The sequence below is a fragment of the Saccostrea cucullata genome, unplaced genomic scaffold (genome assembly GCF_032062105.1).
Source record: "Saccostrea cucullata isolate Sc308-1 unplaced genomic scaffold, CSIRO_AGI_Scuc_v1 ctg1549, whole genome shotgun sequence".
Classification (NCBI taxonomy): Eukaryota; Metazoa; Mollusca; class Bivalvia; order Ostreida; family Ostreidae; genus Saccostrea; species Saccostrea cuccullata.
In genome coordinates, this window is record NW_026923746.1 from 198,931 (window position 1) to 208,964 (window position 10,034).

The window sequence follows — 10,034 nt, forward strand, 5'->3', positions numbered from 1 at the left end:
AAGGCAGAGTAACGCCCCGCATGGTCAGAAATTCATTTGTTAGATTTTGATTGGTCAATCTCTGCCTCTCCTTCCACTGTAAGACATGGAACAAAATTACCATTACAAAGCACAGCTATACAGTATTTCAAACTTTCACATTCAAGGAGGGCACTTATTGATTACAATAAAAAAAAATAGTAAACTTAAATTTATTTAGTGTAAAACATTGTATAAAGGATATGAAGATAACGAACAGTATTCAATATCAAAGTCCATAAAACAATACAAAATAGGAGCAGAGCAAACACAGACCTCCGAAACCTCAGAGGTGGGATTAGGTGCCATGAAGGAGTGAGCATCCCCTGCTAACCGGTCACATCCGCTGTGTGTTTCTTGTCATGATCAGGATATAACGGGAAAATCCGTCGTCAATTCACCTTATAAATAATGCACTAACAAAAAGTTTGAAAAACGTAAGTCAACTTGTCTCAATGATAAATTGTATTTGCTGACAAAGTCATTGTATCAAATCGCATGAAAACTGATAGTCGGCATTTGACTTCATGTAAGATTGTATTTTTTGACAACATCATTTCATCAATAATAGAATTTACAATCTGTTGACTTTAATCAGAGGCTGCTTTCATTCCAATCCGTTTTAATTGTCTTTTTTCCTTTGGAAGGTGTGCATATTTTGTCTCAAAGGAAAGAGAAACCTAAACAAAAGATTCATTATTTTTTTTAAATCTTGCATGGTTATGCAAGTTACTGCATGTTTATGTTTATCTTTTTATCAAACATTTATTTTTTTTTGTATTAGATATCTTTTGATAAAAAATTGTGAGTATGTTTTAATGTGCTCTTTGGTTTATTAACAGATTCGGGGGAGATAAATAAAACCCTGTCAACAGCAGTTCAAAACCTTCATCAGCGAATTGAAGACATACAAACCGGTATTGATACAATGTACCGAAATCTGATAACGTTTAACAGTAAAGCACTTCAAGATCTTGGAAACGTAATGAGGATTTACCTCATTTCAAATTCAGGAGGTATACATCTCATATAAAATATTACAATTAATAGAAAGTTTAGAGATCTTGTCGGGTTAATAGAGTTATTAAATAAACATGTTTGTCACATCTTGATCATATTGATCATGTTAATTGTTTTGAGAATACTTCAACGAAACATAACATTGTTTGCAGTAGCTACCGTATAAGTAGAAATTTTAGCGAGGATTTAATTTTGGCATTATTAGCGAGGCTGTTGAGATCGCTAAAATTGAATATCGCTAAAAATAAATCGCATTATATTTGTACTAGCTTCTTTAGTGAGCATTTTTAAATCGCTAAAATTGCTTCTCGCTAAAAATAAAATACCAGTTTTTAGGGAGAAATCGCTAAATTTGCGTCTCGCTAAAATTTCCACTTATACGGTATTTTGAACCGTTAATCAAGCTCATGTTAAAATATTTCTTTTATCTGGACTATCAATATTTTATTAGAGTACGTTTAATTTAAAAAATCCGATTTCTTATCAGATTAATCTGAAAATACACTCCTTTCCAGGCAGAAATTTTAAGGAATTCTAGAGAAAAATATAGCAAGATTCAAATGCTTTATTTTTTGGTGTATTTCTTGTTATTTTATAATATATACCCATGTATAAATACATGTATTCTGAAAGCAAGTCTAAACTATTGAGTAGTTTTTGAAACTGATTACAAAAAAAAAATAATAATTTCCGTTGCCATGGCAACAAAATACACCATAGTCATGCTTGACTTTCCATTTATTCAAGAATGAGAAAGAAAACGTTTAGTTTGATATTTTCAAAAATTAACTTTAGTTGTTGAAAATTATCAGCAGTATAACTTTTTTGTATCTTTACCACCTTTAAGTACATGTATTTGAGGTTGGATGGGGGTGAGGTTGGGAGGTTTTTACCAGAACTCTACATTTTTGGACTTCATGTGTAATCAACGCGTTGATTTTGAACAAGGAAAACAACTTTAATACAAAATGTAGTGCGAGAGGTTTAACTCGAGCTAGCTTAGAAATGGTTAAACCAATTTAAAAAATGTGAATTATTTTATCGTTATTATTTTCCCTTTCTAACAATACCAGAATTATTCTGATATTTTAATTTCTAGTATTAACGCAATAATAAATGTTTGTTTATATTACACACGTTTTTCACGTCAGAAATGCGCATATACCATGTGCATGTATCATGTGTACTTTTTAGGTCACCTTAATAAACTCAGGTGACTTATTGCTCTCCGTTTTCGTCCGTCGTGGTACGTCGTTCGTAAACTTTTGAACATTTTTAACTCTTCTCTGGAACTATTGATTTAATTTCAACCAAATTTGGTATACGGTATTTATGGGTGAATGGGGAACAAACATTAAAAATGTCATGGTCCTTGCCGACCTCGGGCTCCAGAGGTGAGGCCAATACCACTGAAATAAACGCAATCTTTAAAAATAATATTCTTTTCTCCTGGACATCAAGCATTCAAATTGTTGACATGCTTTTAATCAGTATTGAGTCCTCTACCACAATTGTGAAATTCATGGCCCCTGGGTCAGTGGTTCTGGTGTTAGGGAAGACCTGTATAGATCATATAGTAAGCGTGCTTCATTCTTTGAAAATCTTAATTCTTTTCTGCTCCGGGATATTAAATAAACTAACTAAGAACATGATTTTATCACGATGACCATTTGCAAGAGTGCCTCTTCTATAATTGTGAATTGTATGGCCCTTGGGTCAGGGGTTCTGGGATAAGGACGGGGCTACATGTATATATATCATATAGTAACAGTGCATTATTTCTTTGAAAACCTTCTTCTCTGTTCCTGGGTATTAAATAAACTAAGTAAGTAGATAGTTATGATTAACAAGAGTGCCTCTTCAATAATTGTGAATTTCATTGCCCCAGGGTCAGGGGTTCTGGTGTTAGGGCTGGGCTCTATTGATTGTATAGTAAAAAAAAATAATTTTTTCAAAAATTTTCTGCTCTGCTCCTCGGTATTAAACAAGCTAACTAACTACATAGTTATGATTAACAAGAGTGCATCCTTTAAAATTGTTAAGTTTATTGCCCCAGGGTTAGGACTTCTGGTGTTAGGGTTGGGCCCTATTGATTATATGGTGAAAATGCATTAATTCTTCAAATATCTTTTTTCTCTGCTCCTAGATATTAAACCAATAAACTATTTGAATAGTGATGATGAGGAAAGATGATTCTTCTTCCAAATTTGTGAATGTTATGGCCCCTGGTCAGGTGTTTGGTGTAAGGAGGGAACTCTTAATTATGCAGTGAAAATGCATGAATTCTTTAAAAACCGTCTTCTTTGCTCCTGGTTAGTAAACAAACTAAGTAAGTAGATAGTTATGATGAGCAAGAGTGTTTCTGCCAAAATTGTGAATTTTGTGGCCCCTAGATTGGAGGTTGTGATGTTAGGGCAATGCTTTATTGACTATTTAGTTAAAATACATTGTTTCTTAAAAAACCTTCTTCTCTGCTCCTGGGTATTAAACCAATGAACTATGTACATCTAAATAGTTATTATGAGGAAGAATTCCTCTCCAAAAACTGTGAATTTCATGGCCCCTGGGTAAGGGGTTCTGGTGTGAAGGTCGGGCTCTAATGATTATATATCGTGAAAATGCATGAATTCTTTGAAAATCTTTTCCATTGCTCCTAGGAATTAATTATGCGAATGAACCTAGTACATGTATTTATGATGAAAAAAGGTGCATCTAGCAAAAGTATTGATTTCATTTTCTCTTGGTCAAGGATATCGGACGGGGGTAGTGTCTAACAGTACATAGTCTGAAGACAAATATATGCTTTGAAATCTGCTCTGTGGTATTAATCAACCATTTATGATGAAATAAAATTTATGATTAAATTTCCAAAATTTTGAAATATGTGGGTCAGTGGTTCCTGTGGGGACCACTGGTTATAGAGTGAAAATGCATTTTTAATTAAACTGATCTAACTTGTTTTCTCCAAAATTGTGAATTTTATGGCATCAGGGGTTCTGGTTGTCGACTGGGGCCCTATTGATTATAAAGGGAATTATTTAAAAATCTTCTCTGCTTTTGGATATTAAATAAACTAACTTATTTTATAGTTATAAGAGTGCCTCAACCAAATTTGTGAATTTCATGACCCCTGAGTCAGGGATTTTGGTGAAAAGGGGGACTCTTTTGATTATGTGAAAATACGTTAGTTCTTTAAAAATCTTTTTCTTTGCTAGGTATTAAACCAATTAACTATGTATAAAGGTAAAATAAGGAAGGGAGCTTCTTCAAAACTTGTACTTCATAGCTCCTCATAGGGTCCTTCGGATGAGACCTTAAAAAGCGAGGCGTGGTGTCAGCGGCAGGCGTTGGCACGATAAAGATCCCTCACTGCTCAATGCCCCTGAGTGCCGAGTAAAAGTCAAAATTTGAAGTCCTTCACCGGCATACGGTGACGTCTCCGTATGAGTGAAAAATTCTCGAGAGGGACGTTAAACAATATACAATCAATCAATCAATCATAGCTCTTGGGCCAGGGTTTCTGGTGTTAAGGTGAGGCTCTTATGATGATATAGTGAAAATGCATGAATTCTTTGAAAAATATTTGCTCCCAGGTAATATGCCAATGATTTAAGTATATATATTTATAATAATGAAAGTTGCATCTAGCAAATTGGTCAATTTCATATGCCCTCTTGTTTATGGGGTATGGGGGAGGGGGTTACATAGTCTAAAAATAAATTAATACCTTGAAATCTGCTCTTTAGTATTTAGTATTATAAACAATGTATGATGAAATAAAATTTATGGTAACATTTCCTAAATTTTGAAATATGTGGCCATAGGGTCAGTACTTCCTGTGGGTGAGGTACACACATTGTTATTAACTGGAAATGCATTTTTTGTGTTATTCTGATCAACCTATGGATATTAAGTAACTAAAGTAAGCATGCTAAGTGTATTATGATAAACGATGGTGCCTCTTCGAATATTGTTAATATCATGGCCTCTGGTTTAAAACACAAGTTACCAAATTAAAAGTTTAGGTTAAAATTATTGTTAAGTTGTAACATGATACTCAGATGACCTGAGGCTCGTGGGTCTCTTGTTTCACTATCAAAATGATTTTTATTACAGGTGGTTGTGGAGAAACCTGCATAAACGTGACGAGTGGATCATGTATAAGCAACTGCAGCAACATAAAAAACGGGGATTACCAATCTTGTCATACATGTCACGGCTATGTATCCTGTGTCAACCAGAAAATACTCCATAGGAACTGTTCTGCAGAGAGCCTTATTTGGGATGACAGTGTCAAAAGATGTGAATGGACAAGTAGCACGTGTCAATGATAAAAAAGTAATGTTTATGGCAAAGAAATAACAATGATATATTTCGTTCATATCTTGTCATGACCCCCCCCCCCCACAAATATATGTTACAAGTATACAATGACCGTATATTTTACTTCATTTATCATAATCTATGTTTATATTTAATTTAATGTGAGACCTTTGGTAAATATCTATTTAAACTATATGGCTCTGTTGCTATACACAGAGAAAGAAAGTAGAAATGAACAAACCTTTTTTTAATTATTTTAATATGTAACTTTAATGACTTATTTGTGAATTGTTATAATGAATTGTAATTTATATGTATTTGCTTGCTGCGCTTGCATGGGAACTGTATGATTTAAATAGTTTTAAAATGATACGAATGACTAAGTGTGCTATATTTGAAAAAAAATCATAGAAAGACAAAAATAGTTCTATAAACTTTATTTTATTAAATTCTCATTGTCTGTGATCTATTTTTAAGGAAAAATACTATGTTATGTTCAAAATGAAAATGAGTTTTTTTTATGGGACTGAAATTAATCAATAGCAAATCTAAATTGATATAACTTAATTCTGGTTGTAAAGCTGTATTTGATTGGATAAATAATTACTTTAAATCGTATAAAATGGGTTTGTAAAACGTCACAATGACTTGCGTAGAAAACGTATTGATCCATCTGATTTAAACTCAAATTTCGTACAAATTAAAGTCATTTTAAAAAGAACAATCATCGTTTCTTCTTTAACCGAATGAATGAAAATTAAATCTTTTTGAAAGGTTTTAATAGCAATCCATTTGATACGGTAAAAAATATAAAATATAATGAGGACCTTAGATCAATGTTAATGTTAAAAGGTCCAAAATATGGGTAGCTCCGATATTTCAACTGACGTCGGAATTTCATAAATATTATAGATTTTGTTGGAGATTACACCAGGCGATGAGCCAGATATAATGAAGATGTTGACACTTTGTCAGAATGGATTAAATGTATCAGATCTCTGAAACAATCACTTACTAAAAGATTGAGGGGCAATATGAAAAGTCTATCCTTCTGTATTCAATAACCTAGAAGGGTTAAAAGAATTAGATTATATTATCAATATGCACTGATCCTTGCTATCAAAGCAGGTACATGTAACAACACTGTCTTCATTTTAAGGCTTATTGTATTACATGAAATTGTAATTTAGAAGAACTTGAATTTAATATTCTACAGATGGAAATTCATCTTATACTCATAGTTCTCCAAAACCTATGTCAATTTTAAATATTTTAACATTCCAAATAACCAAAATGAATTTCGATTACCCTCTCTATTGGATTCCGAAACAGAAACTTCAAAAAATCACCTTACAAACATACATCGTGGGTTCAAGTAACTGTTTAAGCAACCTACTTTCTTTACTCCTCACTAAGATATTAACAGTAATGATGGAGAACCTTCAAGAGTACTGTGCATCAATATATTTGAAAAGTGGTATAAATTTATCAGATGTGGATGCTTAAAAGTTCCAAAGAATTTTTTTGGGGGAAATTTGAACTCACTAGATTTTGCCAAGATCAACTGCTTAAAAAAAGACTTTTCAACTTTATATTCAACCATTCCCTACGATAATTTAAAATCCAGGATTTTTTAAAATTTCCTTTACAGCTGCTTTTTCAGTAGAAATGGAACTCATATATCTACTTACTTTGTCATCAATTGCAAAATTATTATGTTAAACCATTCTAATAGTACACTCTGAAGTTGACATAAAAAAGATGCTATCAATACTATCAAGTACTATTTCGATACGTTATAGAACGTTTCTCTTCGAAAAATTAAGAGGATGATAGTTATCAAATTTAGCTGCTTCTTCGACTCAAAGGAATCTTGAAAATGTTTCATATCTTGTAATTAATTTCGACACAATATACCCATGACTTGAATATTATTGCGTGTAAATGCTGGACAACTTCGAAGTCGTATGAGAATCGGTTTTGCAACAACCTAGTTGCTTTATCATTGGTATATGTGCTGACATAAATTTGAACTTTAAATGGTCAGTTTTTGGAACTTTTAATGGAGAAAATTTTATGATTTTGTACAAAATTCTACATAAAATTCCTTTTAATTTGTTCACATGTTAAAGGGAGTGAATGTACAGATGCATTATAACTAATCAGCCGAATTGGTAGCTCAATACATTTATTTACATACTGAAATTCTAATGGGTAAATTCTTTAAGTATGAACGTTAGCACTATTTATATCATAAAGGTTCTCCTTTTGACAGAAAAGGGGACCCGACAATTTTGGTCTGACATACACAGAAAAGGAAAGCTGAATACGACCCCTAAATCGAATACATATCCATCGATTTTCTCTTCATGTACCGTTACATCTATGGCCCCTTCATCGTAATATCGTTGATCACAAAAAGTTATAGTTGCTTCCTTTTTCGATGTCATGAATACATGTTATAAAAGAACATTATTTCCTTTCTCCAAAAGTGTTGAAAGAATTTAGAATAAATGCCTATATATTATTCTATAAACATTAAAGAAAGTAACTTCCAATAGTAATGATCCTCATTTTACAAACAAATAAGAATTCCAAATTTTTCTCTAATTTGAAATTTAAGTCCACCCACGTTGATATATTATTGTAATTTAATGGAAATAAAATTAATACCGTATTGTTAGTTTATATGATTATTATTTTTTCTTTTATTTTTTTCTGTCATAATTCGTAAAAAATTAAGTGAGTTGATTTCTTGATAATTTAACCAGAATGTAAATTTTGCCAGGAGAAAGATAATAAGTTATGAAAGCAAAATATCGTATAATCAGAATTATTAGGGATTTAATTTGGGCATTATTTGTGAGAGTGCCGAGATCTATAAAATTTAATATCGCTAAAAATTATCATATATTGTGTTTTATTTGTAAAAGCTTCTTTTTTACATTTTAAAATCAAATCGATAAAATTGCTTATCGCTAAAAAATAAAAGAAAATATTTAAGGACAATTCGTCTCACTAAAATTTCCACTTATACGGTATGCGTGTAGATCTTGAGTGTCTGTTTTTGCTCCTGACATCTGTGGATGGGGACTATTGAAACTTACATTTGATCGAGGTCACTTGTCATATAAGACAATATTTGAAAATCTAAACTTACAATTTTATCTTACATTGATATGGAAATATGAATAAGTATTTACTATACAGTTTGCTGGATATGCCGCGATTTAAGTCCGTGTTGCATAAATTATCCTACGTTTCTAAGTCATTGATTCATTAAGGAGGAATGTCACACCAACTTTTTATTTTATAGATCTCTGAGTCAACCTTTTTAAACGATAGATCCAGCACTGAAAGGCCGACATTAGCTCTAAATTATTTTATATGAATTTTTTTGTAATTTTTCACAGAAAATTTAAAAAAAATTCTTTACCCAAATTAGATGCTTTCTTGTAAAACTTTTGCTGTAAATGATGCTTCACATAAATACGGAATACAATATGTAAAGAAAAGCCTTATAGATTAAAAATTTTGAAATAAAAAGTATTTGTTCAAATAAAAAACACATAATTTGTTAATAATTTTTAAACTTGTGGTTAAAATTATCTTTAAACCAGTCACAACTCGGGAGAACATGTTCATTAATCATTATTATAAAAGAAATAGAAACGAAATAGCCAAATTTTAAAGAAATTATTTTTTTTCATTGTGGCCAATCCCGATCAAAATTAAACCGATCCGAACCATAATTGTACAATTATTGGAAATAAAAAACATATTCCCAAGAACACTAGTCTGATTTTGTGTAATAAGGGTTAAAACATTATTGAACTTGACAATAAAATATATTTTTTCATTGTAAATACACGAAAAGGCAAAAAATTAGCAATTTATTCATTTTGTGTTAATTTTGTTCGAGATCCAATCGGAACTCCTTAATGTTTCGCGAACTCAACAATGTTATTGTTGAGTTCGCGAAACATCCGAGGAGTTCCGATTGGTTCGAGATCAGTTTAATTTTGATCGGGTAAGGTCCAAAGATTAACAATATTGATTTCTCTAAAATTTCTCAATTTCGTTTCAACTTCTTTATAAAATATGATTGACAAACATGTTGTCCTCAGCTGTGACTAGTTTTATGTTTAAAAAAACATTTACAAATAAAGTGATTTATTTTCATAAATATTTTTTATAAAAAAAAAATTAAAAAGTTCAACCAGCCTTTCTTTACAAATTTACTTATATATTCATATGATGCATTCATTTACAGCAAACTTTTAACTAAAAAACAACTTATTTATAATTTTTTCATTTTCTATAAAAAATACAAAAAAAAAAAACAATTAATAGAAAATAAAGAGCTTATATCAACTTCTCAATTCTGAAACCATTGTTCAAAATGGATGACTCAAAGATCTATAAAATAAAAAGTTGGTGTACATGTGGCATTCCACTTTAAATCATTTAATCTTATGAAGGTGGTATTTTATTTTTAGATATATCTTGAAATTTTCTTTAAATTTGCCATATTTTTTTTCAGAATAGGGTCCTGTTCTTTTGAATACATACATGTGTCAAGTCAATATTCAATCAAACAGCTGTTTGTATTAAATGGATCTGTTCCACCGATTGCATCGAAACAGCAGTATACATAAGACTAAAAAACAAAG